A 19,156-nucleotide genomic window follows, 5' to 3' on the forward strand; every position below is an offset into this window, starting at 1 on the left:
GCGTGATTATACGTGCGGCAACCACATAACGGCCGGCGTCAACTTAGGGGACGGACGGCACCTCCGGGACGGGCGACACCTCCGGGAACCACGGCCGACCGGCGACACCTCCGGGCCGGGCGACACCTCCGGGAAACACGGCCGACCGGCGTCACCTCCGGGCCGGGCGACACCTCCGGCAACCACGGTCGACCGGCGACACCTCCGGGACGGGCGGCACCTCCGGACGACCGAATGAACTCTCGAAGTCAGACGACCGCCGGCGGTACCTCCGGAACACTTAACGACGATTTACGGCGCCGCAACGAGGAGAGCTACGTAAAAACGTTTCGGACGAAAGTTACTTACTATTCGGCGCTCGCTCGACATAAGGGCGCTGTCCGATTACTAACTCGAAACGTGTCTCTCAAACCCACGTGTCGGAGACATATATTTCGAATTATTACGGATGATACGCAACACGCAAGCTGCGGTGACCGCGATTACGGTACGGAACACTCGCCCGATGCGAAATCGCGCGCGCGGCAACCGAGACGGCTCGTTACGGGCGTGATTATACGTGCGGCACCACATAACGGCCGGCGTCAACTTAGGTGACGGACGGCACCTCCGGGACGGGCGACACCTCCGGGAACCACGGCCGACCGGCGACACCTCCGGGCCGGGCGACACCTCCGGGAACCACGGCCGACGGCGTCACCCGGGCCGGGCGACACCTCCGGCAACCACGGCGACCGGCGACACCTCCGGGACGGGCGGCACCTCCGGACGACCGAATGAACTCTCGAAGTCAGACGACCGCCGGCGGTACCTCCGGAACACTTAACGACGATTTACGGCGCCGCAACGAGGAGAGCTACGTAAAAACGTTTCGGACGAAAGTTACTTACTATTCGGCGCTCGCTCGACATAAGGGCGCTGTCCGATTACTAACTCGAAACGTGTCTCTCAAACCCACGTGTCGGAGACATATATTTCGAATTATTACGGATGATACGCAACACGCAAGCTGCGGTGACCGCGATTACGGTACGGAACACTCGCCCGATGCGAAATCGCGCGCGCGGCAACCGAGACGGCTCGTTACGGGCGTGATTATACGTGCGGCACCACATAACGGCCGGCGTCAACTTAGGGGACGGACGGCACCTCCGGGACGGGCGACACCTCCGGGAACCACGGCCGACCGGCGACACCTCCGGGCCGGGCGACACCTCCGGGAACCACGGCCGACCGGCGTCACCTCCGGGCCGGGCGACACCTCCGGCAACCACGGCCGACCGGCGACACCTCCGGGACGGGCGGCACCTCCGGACGACCGAAAGAACTCTCGAAGTCAGACGACCGCCGGCGGTACCTCCGGAACACTTAACGACGATTTACGGCGCCGCAACGAGGAGAGCTACGTAAAAACGTTTCGGACGAAAGTTACTTACTATTCGGCGCTCGCTCGACATAAGGGCGCTGTCCGATTACTAACTCGAAACGTGTCTCTCAAACCCACGTGTCGGAGACATATATTTCGAATTATTACGGATGATACGCAACACGCAAGCTGCGGTGACCGCGATTACGGTACGGAACACTCGCCCGATGCGAAATCGCGCGCGCGGCAACCGAGACGGCTCGTTACGGGCGTGATTATACGTGCGGCAACCACATAACGGCCGGCGTCAACTTAGGGGACGGACGGCACCTCCGGGACGGGCGACACCTCCGGAACCACGGCCGACCGGCGACACCTCCGGGCCGGGCGACACCTCCGGGAACCACGGCCGACCGGCGTCACCTCCGGGCCGGGCGACACCTCCGGCAACCACGGCCGACCGGCGACACCTCCGGGACGGGCGGCACCTCCGGACGACCGAAAGAACTCTCGAAGTCAGACGACCGCCGGCGGTACCTCCGGAACACTTAACGACGATTTACGGCGCCGCAACGAGGAGAGCTACGTAAAAACGTTTCGGACGAAAGTTACTTACTATTCGGCGCTCGCTCGACATAAGGGCGCTGTCCGATTACTAACTCGAAACGTGTCTCTCAAACCCACGTGTCGGAGACATATATTTCGAATTATTACGGATGATACGCAACACGCAAGCTGCGGTGACCGCGATTACGGTACGGAACACTCGCCCGATGCGAAATCGCGCGCGCGGCAACCGAGACGGCTCGTTACGGGCGTGATTATACGTGCGGCACCACATAACGGCCGGCGTCAACTTAGGGGACGGACGGCACCTCCGGGACGGGCGACACCTCCGGGAACCACGGCCGACCGGCGACACCTCCGGGCCGGGCGACACCTCCGGGAACCACGGCCGACCGGCGTCACCTCCGGGCCGGGCGACACCTCCGGCAACCACGGCCGACCGGCGACACCTCCGGGACGGGCGGCACCTCCGGACGACCGAATGAACTCTCGAAGTCAGACGACCGCCGGCGGTACCTCCGGAACACTTAACGACGATTTACGGCGCCGCAACGAGGAGAGCTACGTAAAAACGTTTCGGACGAAAGTTACTTACTATTCGGCGCTCGCTCGACATAAGGGCGCTGTCCGATTACTAACTCGAAACGTGTCTCTCAAACCCACGTGTCGGAGACATATATTTCGAATTATTACGGATGATACGCAACACGCAAGCTGCGGTGACCGCGATTACGGTACGGAACACTCGCCCGATGCGAAATCGCGCGCGCGGCAACCGAGACGGCTCGTTACGGGCGTGATTATACGTGCGGCACCACATAACGGCCGGCGTCAACTTAGGGGACGGACGGCACCTCCGGGACGGGCGACACCTCCGGACGACCGAATAATTTCAACCAAGTCCGTCGCCCGCCGGCGGTACCTCCGGGCACTTGACGGCGAGTAGCGCCGCTACGAGGAGATAATGCTACGATACGGAAAATACGTTTCGGACATAGGTTTCGTACTTTTCGACGCTCCGCACGACCGCGCGACACGATTATTACGATATCTGCTAATTCCCGGCTACCGCTCGTCGGATGCACAATCTTCGAGATTCTACGACCGATACGTGGACGAATGCAGGCAGGATCCGGTAAGCGAAGCCGGAGTGTTGGCACGAATAAACTTTCCGATGCGTCCTCATTTAATTAATCTCATTTAGCTCGCTCGTTAGCGGTACAAGCGAGAACTCGGGAACAGGCGCAAGTTCGCTCGCGGCGCGTTGCTCTCGCCGGCGAGCGAGAAATTTTTCCAGGCCCGATAGCGCGTGTTGCCTTGATTAGCGGGCGATACCTCCGGCGGGCACGCGCCGCCCGTAACCCAAGTACGATCGCGGCGTGTTGCTTCGTTGGCGGGCGACACCTCCGGCGGCACGCGCCGCTCGTAACCCAAGTCCGATCGCGGCGTGTTGCATTCGTTGGCGGCGACACCTCCGGCGGCACGCGCCGCCCGTAACCCAAGTCCGATCGCGGCGTGTTGCTTTTGTTGGCGGGCGACACCTCCGGCCGCACAAGCCGCTTTTTTCCAAGTTCACTCGCGGCGTGTTGCTTTCGCCGGGCGAGCGACAAATTCTTCCAAGTTCGCTCGCGGCGTGTTGCTTTTCGCCGGGCGAGCGAGAAATTCTTCCAAGTCCGTTCGCGGCGTGTTGCTTTCGCCGGCGAGCAGAGAAATTCTTCCAAGTCCGTTCGCGGCGGGTGGCTATCGCCGGGCGAGCGAGAAATTCATCCAAGTCCGTTCCGGCGTTTTTGCATTCCCCCGGGCCCGAGCGAAAAATCTTCCAAAGTCCGTCGCGGCGGGTTCTTTCGCCGGCGAGCGAGAATTTTTCCCCAAGTCCGACCCGCGCAGTGCTTTCGTTGCGGGGGACCTCCGGCGGCACGCGCCGCCGAAACCCCCAAGTCCGATCGGCGGCGTGTTGCTTCTTTTGGCGGGCGGACCCCTCCGCCGCACGGCCGTTTTTTTCCAATCGTTCGCGGCGGTTGCTTCACCGGCAAAGGGAGAAATTCATCCAATTCCGTTCGCGCGTTTGCTTTCGCCGGGCGACACAATTCTTCCAAGTCGTTCGGGCGTGTTGCTTCTTGGGGGGGGGCACACCTCCGGCGGCAGCCCGCCCTACCCCAATTCCGTCGGGCGTTTTTGTTTTTCTTGGCGGCCGACACCCCGGCCGCAAAAAGCCGTTTTTTTTTCCAAGTTCGCCCCGGGGCGGTTGTTTTCGCGGGCGAGCGACAAATTCTCATTTGGGCTCGCGGCGTTTTGCTTTCGCCGGGCGAGCGAAAAAATTCTCAAGTCCTTTTTCGCGCGTGGTTTTCGCCGGACGGGCGAGAAATTCATCCAAGCCCGGGTTCGCGGCGTGTTGCTTTCCCCCGCGAGCGAGTATTCCCCAAGCCCGGGTCGCCGTGTTTGCTTTCCCCCGGGGAGCGTAGATTCATCAGTCCGTTCGCGGCGTGTTGTTTTTCCCCCGGCGAGCGAAAATTTTTTTTCCAAGTCCCGTTCGCGGCGTGTTGCTTTCGCCGGCGAGCGGAAAATTTTTCCAAGTCCGTTCGCGCGTGTGCTTTCGCCGGCGACGAGAATTCATCCAAGTCCTTTCGGGGCGTTTGCTTTGCGCCGTCGACGTGTGGGGCCCTCGCCCTCCACAAGAGAATCCCCAAGCCGAGCTGAGTCTCAACGACGCACGTGGTAACTGCTCTACCGAGTACAACACCCCCCAAGGTACCAAGTCTCTCCAGCATTCGAGTCTCGAAAATCAAATTTTTGCGAAAACCCATGATCAAAACCGTTAAAAACGCCGTGCCGTCTAGCGGTGAGATCCAAACGACGGCGGGCCCCGTAGGGCCCAACCGGCTCGTGCAAACGACCCCCCGAGGCCCGGGCCCGCCTAGTAGCGTCCTTTGTTTTGACCTTCGACTCACGAGACCCCAAAAAGAGATATCATTCCCACCTTGCTAGAGAGGATACGGGCTTGAGCTTTCCCGGCTAATCCCACGGTGGTAGCTTCGCACCACCGCCTCGACCAGTGCGTAAACCCCAATGCCCCGAACCTCGGTTCCTCGTCTGATCGTTTACTATCGAAATGACTAGTCTCAGTAGGGTAAACAAAACTGTCTCACGAGGGGTCTAAACCCTCCGTTCCCCCTGTTGGGGGGTGAACATCCACGCTTTGGGGAAAAACTGCTCCAATGAAGGAAGAGCCGACCCCAGGTCAAAAACGACGTCGCTATGACCCCTTGGGCCCCCACCACCAGTTCCCTGTGGTAACTTTCGACACCTCTTTCTTAAAACTCTTCAAGCAAAGGACGAGCGTGCTTTCGCCGTCTCTTTTGCCCTACTGAACATCGAGATCAAACCACTTTTGCCTTTTGCTCTACGCCCAGGTTTCTGTCCCGCCCAGCTGGCCTTAAAAACACCTGCGTTATTCCCTTTTCCATTCCGCCCCAGTCAAACTCCCCGCCGCAGTGTCTCGAATCGGATCACGCGGAGTATTAACGGCATCGGCCGAGGCCTCACGCCATCTGACACGCTTGGCTCTAAAAACCGTACCGCCGGGGCGCGAAGCCCTCGGGGCACCCGGGGCCCTCGCCTAACCGAGAATAGGAAACGATAAGTAGTGGTATTTTACCGCGATGTTGCCATCTTTCCCCCTTATGCTACACCTCTCATGCCCCTTACAGTGCCGACTAAAAGTCAACTCCACAGGTCTTCTTTCCCCGCAATTTTTCCAGCCCGGGTTTCCCCTTTGGGATTTGGTTTTCCGCTAACAGTAGATAGGACAGTGGGAATCTCTTATTTCCCTTCATGCGCGTCACTAATTAGATGACAGGCCCTTTGCTACCTAAGAGGTCCTATTACTCCCCCCCGTTTACCCCCTTGCTTGAATTTCTTTTTTACGTTGACATTCAGCCTGGGCAAAACACATTGCTCAAACCCCCCCCGCGGGGGGCCATCCAATGCCCTTTTTTTTTAAATTTTGAAAAGTCGGTTTTCCCCTGTCCGTCCCGTTCTGGCGAAACGTTGAATTGCGGGCCCCAAGAGGACACCACGGGCGCTCGCGCCGCCACGGAAGCCTCCACAAGGAAGTCCCCCGGGAGGCCAAGGGACGGGACCGGCTCGGTCCCGGACCGGCGCGAAACGCCGACCGTTTTACCTCGCCGGCCCGGCACGTCACCAGACCCCCCCCTTTCCCGACCAATCCGCACGCCCCGCTCCTCAGGCCATCCCTTATTCCGAATTACGGATCCAAATTTTCCGACTTCCCCTTTCCTACATTATTCAAATCGCTAGAGGCTTTTTTAACCTTGGAGCCTGCTGCGGATATGGGTACAAAACCGGCGCGCCACCCCCCACGTCCCCTTTCCCCCCTGGATTTTCAAGGTCCGGGAAACCCGGGACACCGCCGAAACTGCGGTGCTCTTCGCGTTCCCAAACCCTATCCCCTTTCTAGGGGTTTCCCGGGGGAACTCGAAACGCTTTACAAAAAGAAAAAAACTCTTCCCCGGATCTCCCGACGGCGTCTCCAGGTCATTTGGGTTCCCCGACGAACACCTTACGAGGGCCCGATTGTTGGGTTCCGCTGCCGGTCCCCCGGGAAATAGAACCGGATTCCCTTTCGCCCGACGGGCTGTGTCCCTTCGTAAATATTTATTATTTTTTTCTCGCACTCGAGTATATTGTCCCGTCTTTGACAAAAGATTTCTCCTATGGCTAGGACGACGACTCGTGTGCAACGGCTTTCACACAAACCCCCCCTTCTCCACGTCAGTCCCCAGGCCTCCGGAGTATTTGCTCAAACCACCCCAAGATCTGCACCGAGGGCCGCTCCGGGGGCGGGGCCCTGCCCCCAACCCTTCTCGCTCACCGTCGCGACCTCCTAATCGTCAGGCTTCGTACACGGGGAGAGAAGACAAACGCCCGCTCCCGGGTTTCCCGCCCCACTTGCCGCTGACGGAGAGTATAGCTCACGTTTCACGCCACCCATTTTCGGGGCTATTTCCCTTCCCGGGGTGAGTTTTACACACCCTTACGGATTCCGACTCCAGGCCCCGTCCTGCTGTCTAAGAAAACCAACGCCTTCAGGTGTCCATGAGCGTCGAGTTGGGCGCCTTACTCTCTTTTGGTTCATCCCACAGCGCCAGTTCTGTTTAAACCAAATGGCCCACTTGGCCTCTATCCGAAGATCCGTGCTTAAATTCAGAACCCCAGATCTCACCCTTTAAAGTTGAGAATAGTTGGGGTTTTGGGGCCCCAAAGGGCCCTTTCTAATCTTCGCTTACCAATAGACTCGCGCCGTTCCGTGGGGAAACGGCCGATCCAGCTATCCTGGACTTCGGGGGAACCAGCTACTAAGGGTTTTCGATTACCCTTTTCGCCCCTTACCCAGTCCCGACATCGATTTGCACTCAAAAACGCTACGGCCCTCCATCAGGGTTTCCCCTGACTTCGTCCTGCCCAGCATAGTTCCCTCTTTCGGTCCACGTGTACGCTCTGGTGCCCTCTTCTCGCAATGAAACAGACGCCCGAGTGCGAGCCGCTGCACGCGGCCCATCCCCCTAGCCCGCCCGGCCAGGGCCACCTTTCACTTTCATTACCCTTAGGCCCTTCCCCCGCGACAATCCCAAGGACTCGCGTACATTTTAGACTCCTTGGTCCGTGTTTAAGACGGTCCTAAGAGTACCAAAGCAGTGGGGTCGCCGACCGGTAACGGTCTCCCCGCGAGACCGCGGGAGACGTTCGCAGCCGGTCGAAGGTGTACGTACGACCAACAGCGGGCCAGGGCCGGGGGCGGGGCGAACCTAACCTCCGATAAACCCTGGGGCGCGCTTCGACGGTCTCGACGCAACCCTGAATTTGGCGGCCTGATACCTGCGCGTACGCCGAGCACCGCCGGGGCCCCCCGGGTTTGGGCGCGTTCCTTTTTTAAACCGGGGACGCGACGACAACCCCACCCGGGCCTTTGACCGCAAACCCCAGGGGGCGCGACGTTCTACTTGGGGGGGAAAATTCACGACGACAGCGCCGACACGGCGCACGGTGCGTCCTCGCGCCGACCGCAAGGCCCGCGGACTCGCCGACCGACGCGAAGCCAGCGCCGCTGACGATGAACTCCCCGTTCGATCTTTTGGTTTTTTTTAGGTTTACCCCTGAAAGGTTTTACGTACTCTTGAACTCTCTCTTTTAAAGTTCTTTTCAAATTTCCCTCAGTACTTGTTCGCTATCGTTTTCGTGCGTATTAGCCTTAATGGGTTTACCACCACCCTTTGAGCTGCACTCTCAAGCAACCCGACTCTAAGGAAGACCTCCAGGCCCGGGACCGGTCGCTCGGGCCTGGCCCCTTACGGGTAAGTGGCCCATTCAAATGGGACTTGACGCGACCGGCACCTCGGGATAAGCGGATCCCCCCAAAAAACCACATTCCCTGCGGCGGAACGCGGATCGGGGCTGGGCCTTTCCTGTTCGCTCGCCCCCTACTAAGAAATCCTGGTTTTGTTTTTTTTCCCCCCGCTTAATATATCTTAAATTTGCGGGTATCTCGCGCTCTGGGGCGTCGCATATGAGTTTTCGTAGCCGTTTGCCTCTTCCCCCTCGCTCATCGCGTCTCTCCCTTCCTTTTAAAATATATTTTAAGGGGAGAGAGAGAAGCGCGACCAAGGATCAGCGCAGCACACGAAATACGCGAGAAGCAAAACCGCCGGGCGCTAACCGCACACACAAAATCGTTGTGGTATGGAGCGATATATCGCGGGGTTCAGATCTCGGCTCTCCCTTTTCTTTTTTTTTTATATACGAATTCGGCGGAATCGATTCGCCCCGTTTCACCGCGGCGCGCCGGTCCCCCCTTTTTTTTTTGCTTTAAAATTTTTGTGGACCGGACACCGGGCGGCTCGCGATTCAAAACCCCCTTTTCCGAAAGAGGGAAGGTTACGAAGGGTCTCCCCGCCGGACGACACGCGCCGTATATTTTTTTTTCCGTTACCGTTTTGTTGCGGCAAGGCGCCTCGCCTAGACGCGCGACGCATCGCACCAGAGACGCGGCACAGATGCGAGAGCATCCGGTCATCTGTGTGATGAAACGGAGAGGAGAGCCGGTGAGACAAGCGCTACCTCTTTCGGGAGACAACGACGCACGCGCCGCCCCGGGGAAAACGGTGCATTCACCGTCCTGACCCTTTTTTGGCCTTTTTTTGCTCCCGTTCGCGCCGTTCTTACTCCACCCCCTTTTTTTCTCCTCGCCCCTCGCGTACACCACGACTTGGATAACAAAAAACACTCCCCCCCCCCTTAAAATTCGCCCCGCATTCTCTGGGCGCGCTTTTCGCCAACTTTTTCCCGCTTGGGCGCTTCTCCTCCTCATTTATTATTATTATTCGGTGTGTCTTTCAAACGACGCCAGGTGCACCGGGGGCCGGTCGGCGCGGCACGACACCTGGGGCGAACCCCACGATCGCTCGTACCCCTTTGTAAGCGTTGAAACGGGCACAGGCGACGCGGCGCCATTCTCTGGCGCCCGCTTCTTTGCCGTCCCCTTTTTTTTCGGGCGCAAGCATTTAGGGTACTAAACCACCCTCACCAGCGGGGCCCGGAAATTTTAAATCCGTGCCCGCAATTTTGCTTTCAAAATGTCGAGTTCATGTGTCCTGAAATTTCCAAGTTGCGCGCAATTAGCTGCGTTCTTCTCGACCCACCCCCAGTGATCCACCTTTCAGGTTAATCGTTCAAAATTTTTTTCTTTGGGCGAAGAAACGCGCTTCTGGGTTCCCCAAACCTTTCGTGGTCTCTTCTCTCGGACGAGAGATAGAGAGAGAAAATCGTGGTGGCTTTTCGATCAGCTGTCCGCGGCGTCGAGACCGCGCGGACCGCCGCCCCGCAGGAAGGCTCCGGCACAAAGATAAGTTGTGTTTTTCCCTCTTTCCCGACGTCTCTCCCGCAACGGGAGAGCCGGGGGGGAAAGCTCTTGAAAAACCGTCGGACCGACAAGTTGACAGATTGGTCGAAAATCTCATCGATCCCTTCCTGTGTTTATATAATTTTAATAATATTGGGGGTCCCCCTCGCTCGGCACCGCGGCGCACACCGGGGTTCGGCAGGCTGACCCTGCCCCGCGACAACGGGAGGGCGCGGTCGACGAACGTCGGGGGTGCTGCCCCCCCACCGTGCGCGGCATGGGTTTTAACCCCCGGGTTTTTCGCGCTCAACGCCGAATCACGCTCTCCGTGTGTTTTGCCGGAAATGGCACACACCGAGGGATCGCGAAGCTCCGCTCCGAATCGTCGTCGAACACCCCCGGGGCCCCGCTGCTCGCTTGCCGAACTTTCGGTCAGAGAGGGGGCGCCGGCGTCCGCGTTATATCAAACACACAACAATTCCGTCAAAATCCGTTATTTTCTTTTTTTTCGAAGCGCCTTTTCAGCGGTCCATTCAGTCCGCCGACTCTGCGAGCGCGCGCCCTTCCCAAAAGAGAGGACCTCGACGCCGACAGACCTCCGGAACGTTAATGCCTTCCGCAGTTCACCCCCGGAAAACCCTTTTTACGACTTTTAACCCTTTCCCCTAAATGATCAGTTTGGCATCTTCCGGCAACATCGGCAATTCCGAACAATTGCGCGCACCAGTCCGAAGACCTCATAATCATTCAATCGGTAGTAGCGACGGGGGGTGTGTACAAAGGGCGGCGGTAATCAAAGCGAGCTTTTGACTCGCGCTACTGGATCCCCCGTTCATGGGGGGCAATTTTCACCCCCCTCCCTACACGAAGGAGGTTCCCCGGTTCCCGGCCTTTCGGCCATGGGAAACCCCCGCTGATTCCTTCTTTTACGCGCGTGCGGCCCAGAACATCTAAGGCAATCACGACCTGTTATTGCTCAACTCGTGCGCTAGAACCGCTGTCCCTCTAAAAAAGATTTTTTTGTACGTTTTAGTAAAAACCCGCCAGCCGAAGCCGGGGGCCTCGCGATACCAAAAGGGACGCCATTTTTGCAGGGTAGATTCCTTCGTTATCGGGAAATTTAAACCCGACAAATCGCTCCACCAAAAAAACGGCCATGCACCACCCCCCCGAATCAAGAAAAAGCTATCAACTTCATCCTTCCGGTTCTGGGCCTGGTGGTTTCCCGTTGAGTCAATAACCGCAGGCTCCACTCGGTGTGCCCTCCGTCAATTCCTTTATTTTCAGGGTTTGCAACCATACTTCCCCCCGGAAACCCCAAAAAATTTGGGTTTCCCCCAAGCTGCCCCCGAGCATCGGAGAACTTTGCGGGTCGCTACTGGGAAAACGTTAAGGTTAAACTAGGGCGGTATCTGATCGCCTTCGAACCTCTAACTTTTTTTTCTGATTATGAAAACATTTTTGGCAATGCTTTTGCTTCTGTCCGCTTGCGACGATCCCCGAATTTTCACCTTAACTCCCCAAAACAAAGCCCCCCTCTTCCTATTAATCATTACCTCGGGTTCCAAAACCAACAAATAGAACCGGGTCCCCATTTTCCATATTCCATGCACGGGGTATTTTGCGAAGGTAGCTTCTTTTAACACCTAATTTGTTCAAAAAAAAGTAAAACCGCCCGATCGACACCCTAAAGAGCACCGCGACGGATATTTGTTGGCCCCTCGCGAGGCTAAGCCCACCGGGAGGAACGTCCCACATCACGGCCAGTTAAAAACCGCGACGGTGAAAACCCACGGTGGCACCAGATTCAACTACGGGTTTTTTAACCGCAAACTTTAAAATACGCATTGGAGCCCGGAATTACCCCGGCTGCTTTGGGACCACTTTTTCCCCCCAAGGATCCTCGTTAAAGATTTAAAGTGTACCATTCCCATTACGGGCCTCGGAGAGTCCCGTTCGTTTTTTTTCGTCACACCCCCCCGTCGGGGAGTGGTATTTGCGCCCTGCTCCCTTCCTTGGATGGGGGTAGCCGTTTCTCAGGCTCCCTCTCCGGAATCGAACCCGATCCCCGTTACCCGTTACAAACCAGGGTAGGCGCAGACCTACCATCGAATTTAAGGCAGCCCTTTTAAAAAAAAAGATGGGGGTGGGCCGTTGCAAAAAGGACCGTGCATCACAAAAAAAGTTATTCAGCCCACCAAATAAACGGTGGACGACGGCGAGCCGCCCGCCACCGATTTTTTTTTTGATCTAATAAAGGGGTCCCTTCCATCACGGGTTTCGGGACTCTGTTTTGCTTTGTATTAGCTCTAGAATTACCACAGTTATCCAGAAATGTGGGTACAATCAAAACCCCCCAAAAAAACCATAAATGATTTATTTAGCCATTCGGGGTTTCCCCCCTTAATTCGGCAGAAACTGAGACAGGGCATGGCTTAATCTTTGAGACACATAGACTACTGGCAGGTCAACCAGGGAGGCTTCGTTTTTTCGGTTACTCGAAAGGGTATAACTCGCGAGCAGCCAAAGACTCGTCGCTAGCTCTTTTTCGCGCGGGGCGCGTTCGATGCCGAAACACCGACGCGCGCGCGACACGCTCGTATGTGCCATTTTATTTTGCCGCCGGTCTTGCTCAGCCGGTCGGCGACACTCTGCTGTGTTTAACGCTATTATGTAAAGCGTACGAGAGAACGACGGAGGCGAGAGTAAACCCCCGACGCCGCCGCCTCTCCTCTTCTTCCTCTCCTCATCTCCGTTCAAAAATCCACAAGATCAAAATACTAGTGTTCTTATTCTCCCAAATGTTATGATGCGCGGTCTCGAGAGACCGCGCGATTCACCCTGACGCTAGATCGACGATGGCGATGCTTAGGACGTCGAGGACTGTTCTGTCTGGTTCGTACGCGTTTAAACCGCACACGACCAGCAATAAGATTTCGCTACGGCGTACAAAGCGAGCGGGAAGAAGCAACTCTTCCCGCAAACTCGTATCCGTGGAGTAGATGCTCGGTAAGCGCGACGATTCCGCTGCTGCGTACGAAACGAGAGGGAACCGCGCGGCCAACACACTAGAGGCGTGCGCGCCACATAAGAGCCATTCGGTCTTGCGACACCGACTCGTGGCAATGCTGTGCTCGTAATAAATAAGTGTGCGTAATTTTGCGCGCGTTCGGCGACGAACGAGAAGAGCCGCACCGTAATCCCCGGCGAAGAGGAATACGAGACGACGCGAGAGTCGAACGTAACGTTCTCGCGAGACACGCAACCTCCAAGCATGAGAAGACTTGGCGGCGGCGCGTTCTGCGACGATCGTATATTATTTTATATATTCGTGGTTTCCAAATCAAACATTTTATATAAATGTTCTCATCCGTGTCAGAGTCGCGACTCGACAAAATCCGTTCTCGACCCGTTCGGGCGATTCTTCGTTTGTCAACGTCGAGAGCGCGACACGTACAAATATTAATCTCTCCTACCCTTATAGTAACCCCAAACCCACCGCCAAACGGTCGGCGACGTACCCGGGGAGGGGTCGAAAAACGCCCCCGGTGCGAGAGCCGAAAAGTACGTTTTTCGACTCGTCCCGGCCGCTCGAAATGTTCGACGCCCCCGAGCGCGACTATCTCTTTTTAGTACCCCCCGGCCCCAGGCGGTCCGGCAACGGCCACTTCCACGCCTTTTACGACGCGAGCGCCGAAAGGCCGTTCATCGGAAAATTGTCGCGGAGAGCGAACGACGAAAATTTTTTATTTACGATAAAATATTATCACGATAGCCGTATGGCGAATGCCCAAAAAACGATATTAGCATTAAATTAAAAAGGAAAAACCCAAATGCCGGACATAAGGTAATTCACCACGGTACCTCCGGGCCGGGCGGCACCCCGGGCCGTCGGCACCTCCGGGTTCGGGCGGGCCCCCCGGGCCCGGGGGCAAACCCCCGGGTCAATCCGCCCGGGCACCGCTCCCCCCCCCCGGGCCGGGGGGCCACCTCCGGAACGACGGGACCTCCGGCCGGGCGCACCTCCGGGCGGGCGGGACCTCCGACGTACGCACCTCCGGGACGGGGCACAAACCTCCGGAACCACTCGACCGGCACACCTCCGGGCCGTGGACACCTCCGGGAAAATCGCCGACCGGGCACCTCCAAACCGGCGACACCTCCGGCAACCACTGCCGCCCGCAAACCCCCGGGACGGGGGCCCCCCTCGGACCGATGACCCTCGATTTAAACACCCCGGCGGTACCTCCGGAACCTTAACGACAATTTTTCGGCCCGCAAAGAGAGAGCTACTAAAAAAAGTTTCGGAGAAAATTACTTACTATTCGGCCTCGCTCGACTAAGGCGCGTCCGTTACTACTCGAAAGTTTCTCTCAACCCACGTGTCGGAAAACATATCTTTCGAATTATTACTGGGTGATACTCAACAAACACGCAAGCTGCGGTGACCGCGATTATTACGGTACGGACACTCGCCCGAACATGCGAAATCGCGCGGCGGCATCGGACGGCTCGTTACGGGCGTGATATACTTGTCGTCACACATAACGGCCGTCCGTCACTTAGGTGACGGACGCACCTCCGGGACGGGGCGACAACATCCTGAAACCACGTCCTACCTGCTACACCTCCGGGCCGGGCGACACCTTCCGGGAAACCACGGCCTGCACCGTCGTCACCTCCGGGCCGGGCTACACCTCCGGTCGGAGACGTCACCTCCCGGCCGGGCTACAACCTCCTTGAAACAAGGCCGACCACGGCAACCTCCTTGCAGGGCTGCCTCCTGGCCGGGCGGGCACCAGACAAGGTAACTATTTCTTGGCATTTGGTACAATCCATTTCTTCTTTATCACCCTCACTAGGGGTAAAGACGGTCCCTATCCCCCCACGTCCCTTCCAGTTCTCAACTTATCCTCTCCTTTCGTGTCTATTGTAGCATTATTGCTGTCGAGAGGCCACCTCGAATTTTAAGTTTTCTCTTGGTACTCTGCTCCGTCCCGTTAGACCAAGAGCAGGAGGCCTTAAATCGGATACTGTCGTGGCGTATCAAGTCTCCTCACCTGCGTACACTCTCGGTTAATAGTAACTGCTTGCGATTCGAATGATCAACGCCGGACAAAGGCGGTTGCGGACCGCGCTTAATGGTCACGGGCCCCCCGAAGAAACATACCTCACCACATTTATCCCCTGGTACTCGTCCCCAATTCATTCATATACTAGACAAGTATTACCCCTCTCGACAGCGGCGCGTAGGTGTTCTTCTAACTACGCTCAGAATACTAACCAGGATAGCCGTTCATTTACTAAATGCGTATTATGTGCCGACCCCCCACTACAATCCTCGATATGGTAACCTACCTCGGCCCCGCGATCGCTCAAAACGAGGTTCTCGTAGCAATACCTAGAACCGACTGCCCCCTCTGGAGATCATATCGGGGACTCGGAGCGCGGGTATTCAAGAGTACTCGGGTCGCGGACACCTAACCCCGCGCAATCCCTCGCTCCTACTAACCTGCGCAGAGAACCAGTGGTTACGCCATACCCGTTACCTCAGCTGAACATTATACCCGCATGTTAGGTTTAACTAAACTTATCACCATCTGTCCCTACATCAAAATGCCCTCGATGACACCTACATATACATAAAGACTGCTCTCCATAAAAAGCTAAACTTATGCACTCATCCAAACATGTACGGATAGTCAAAACAGAAACCACTTGGTGCCCGATTCCCACGCGTCCCGGCTCACACCAGCGCGCGTCACCTCCGGGTACGGGCGCACGATCATGCCTAGCGGGCGTGTTAAGAAGATACGCGGAGCATAAAGACTACAGAGAGGACCGTATATTCACCCAAGCAATCTTCGGTTTGCGACTCGTGAATTATAGTCACAATTCAAACTACAATCTACTCTCTAGTCCCATACTTTTACGCGAACGACCTTATCTTAAATCCATCCACACACAATTTCTTTACTTTCGTGAGTCGAGCTAAATAGCTGATGTCCTATTCCTTGCAAGTCAGGGCACCTTATATCCGTTATGGCCCAGCTTTTCGACTCTATACTATGAAATCTTTCGCGGCGTCAGGGTACTTAAAGGGAGGGGGGATTTAATTTGGGTTCCCTATTTACGGATGGGGGAAATGTATTTTCGACGGAATTTTGGTAGAGGGACGGTGGGACGAATGTGTCCGGTAAGGTGGTTGTGAAAAATAGTCCGTTGCGCCATGCGAGGTGTGCGTGAGCGACGTGCTTCTGGTCGGCGAGTGTGGCTGAGCATTCATAGAATGCTCCTTTAATCGGCATCAAGTGGTTGCTGTTGGGGCTCCTCCGCAGAAGAGCCTGGCTATTTGGGGCGGGAACACGTACGCACGTATGTTGCAAGTTGCGTTGATGGGGGGGACGAGCGAGGGTGGAAACAAGTCGGTAATCGCGACTGGGGGCTTATGCGGGTTTAGTGTCTATTTTGTGTAAGTCATGGTGTGTCCTCCGTGCATAATGAAACAGGGATGTTGACGGGTCACATGAGGGGGAGGATGAGGAAGAGAGGCGGCGGAGTGAGATGCGGGGGGTAGGCATGATTTGTGTGGTGGATGTTTTGGGGAGAGAAGTGAGGGTGGGGGTGGTACGGGGTTGAATTGGGATTGGGCTCCCTCATCTCAATTTGTTTTTCTGGTTTCTGCTTTCTGGCTTGAATCTCCCCGTCCGAATGTGTGGTATTCGCCGCCGGCACGCGAGTAGGAGGTAGATCAACACTCGGGTTCTACTTTCTTTCGGACGAAAGTTACTTACTATTCGGCGCTCGCGCGACATGGTCGCTGTCCCGATTTACGAACTCGAAAAGTGTCTCTAAACCCAGCGGTCGGAGACATATATTTCGAATTATTACGGGTGAATACGCAACACGCAAGCTGCGGTGCCGCAACGGGACGGAACCTCCCGGCGAAATCGCCGCGCGGCAACCGGCGGCTTCGGATATCGTTCGCAACTATACGGCGTCACATACGGACCCCCCGGCACTCCGGACCACCCCCGCGGCGACCCACCCGGAACCAGCCACCGGCGCCCTCCGGGCCGGCACACTCCGGAACCACGGACCGGCGACACCCCGCGGGCGGCACCCCGGCGCCGAAACCAGTCACCTCCGCGGCGACCCCCCACGGACCGCCAGCGCCCACGTCGCGACCTCTACCTGCGCCCCAAGGCGCCCACCGAACGCGTCCCAACCCCTCGCAATCGAACGGGACCACGCACTCGGACCGCTCGGACCCCCGCGCCGGACACGCTTTCGGCGAAATTACTACTCGGCGCTCCCTCGACAAAGGGCTTCCGATCACGAACGGCCTCAACCCACGTCGACAATTTCGGATTACGGAATACGAAACGCGCGCGGTACCCATTCCGTCGGAAACATCGCCATGCGAACGCCGACGGCAACCGATCGGACTCGTTCGATTGATTAACGCGGACCATAACGCCGGCCACTTAGGTACGGCCACCCGGAGGGCGACACCCCGGAACCACGCGCCGCACCTCGGGCGGCCAACTCCGGAACACGGCCGACGACCCCGGCGGGCGACACCGAACCACGCGCGACACACCCGGCGGCGGCACCTCCGGACGACCGAAGACTCCGACACGAACCGCCGGCGTACCTCCGACACTACGCACATTACGGCGGCCGCAACGAGGAACTCGTAAAACGTTTCGCGACGAAGTACTCTCGGCGCTCCTCGAAAGCGCTGTCCGATCGCCGAAACGGGCTCTCAAACCCGTGTCGGAGACTATATTTCGATACGGATAGACGCAACACCAACTGGTGACCCTGCGGTACGAACTCGCCGACGAAACCGGCGGCGGCAACCGGCGGCTAACGTGCGAAAGTGCACAACGCCGCGCACTTAGGGCGCGCACTCGGGCGACACCTCCGGACACCGACGGCGACACTCGGCCGGGACACCTCGAACCACGCCGACGGGCCCTCGGGCGGGACACCCCACACGCCGGCGCACCCGGACGGCACTCCGACGACCGAAAACTCGACACACCGCCGCCGGACTCCGACACTTCGCGGTACCCCGCACGGGACACGTAACCGGCGGACAAATTACTTACACGTTCGGCGCTCACTCGACAGACGGGCGCGTCCGTTACTAACTCGAAACGGTCTCTCAAACCCACGTGTCGGAGACATATATTTCGAATTATTACGGATATACGCAACACGCACGCGGTGACCGCATCCGGAACACTCCCCGATCGAACGCGCGGCGGGCAGAACTCGGCATACTACGGCGCTGATTAAGCGGCACCACTAACGGACGGCGTCAACCTAGTGACGGACGGCACCTCCGGACGGCGACACTCCGGAACCACGGCCGACCGCCACCTCCGGGCCGGCGACACCCCGGACCACGGCCACCGGCGTCGATCGCTCACCGGCCGACTGCGCCGGCGTACCTGGCACGCACTCGGCGCCGACCGGACACTCCGGACGCCACCGGCGACACCTCGGCACGACCGCGCGACCTCCGAACCTACGACGACCCCGCAACGAAGACTAGAAAAACGTTCGGACGAAATTACTTACATTCGGCGCCGCTCGACATAAGGCGCTGCCGATTACTAATCGGTGCTCTCAAACCTGTCGAGACTATATTTCGAATATTCGGATGATCCAACACGAACTCGGTGACCGCATACGGTCGAACCGCCGTGGAAATCGCGCGCGCGAACCGAGCGGCTCGTACGGGCTGTTTACGGCGGCACACTAACGGCCGGCGTCAACTTAGGGACGGACGACCTCCGGACGGGCGACCCTCCGGAACCACGGCCGACCGGCGACACCTCCGGCCGGCGACCTCCGGAACCACGGCCGACGCGTCACCTCCGGGCCGGCGACCCGCACCACGGCGACCTCACCCTCCGGACGGGCGCACCCCGACGCCGGACTCCGAACAACGCCGCGTACCCCGGAACAACACGAACGTTCGGACGAAGTTACTTACTATTCGCGCTCGCTCGACATAAGCGCTGTCCGATTACTAACTCGAAACTGTCTCTCAACCCCGTGTCGAGACATATATTTCGAATTATACGGATGATACGCAACGCAAGCTGCGTGACCGCGATACGTACGAACACTCGCCGAGCAATCGCGCCGCGCAACGAGACGGCTCGTTACGCGTATTATACGTGCGGCCCACATAAGGCCGCGTCACTTGGGGACGCCCTCGGGGACACTCGACCACGCACGCGACTCGCCGCGACACCTCCGACCGCGCCGCTCACTCCGCGCACCCGCCC

At 57.8% G+C, this 19,156-nt stretch overlaps 2 pseudogenes; both read right to left on the reverse strand.

The window, feature by feature from the left end:
• Window positions 1-4,605: 4,605 nt before the first annotated feature.
• LOC146721288 (large subunit ribosomal RNA) lies at window positions 4,606-8,511 on the reverse strand (annotated as a pseudogene).
• Window positions 8,512-10,455: 1,944 nt separating this feature from the next.
• On the reverse strand, window positions 10,456-12,326 carry LOC146721289 (small subunit ribosomal RNA; annotated as a pseudogene).
• Window positions 12,327-19,156: the final 6,830 nt, after the last annotated feature.

This window comes from Nylanderia fulva, unplaced genomic scaffold (assembly GCF_048542155.1).
Source record: "Nylanderia fulva isolate GAGA-0341 unplaced genomic scaffold, ASM4854215v1 Scaffold503, whole genome shotgun sequence".
In the NCBI taxonomy this organism is placed as follows: domain Eukaryota; kingdom Metazoa; phylum Arthropoda; class Insecta; order Hymenoptera; family Formicidae; genus Nylanderia; species Nylanderia fulva.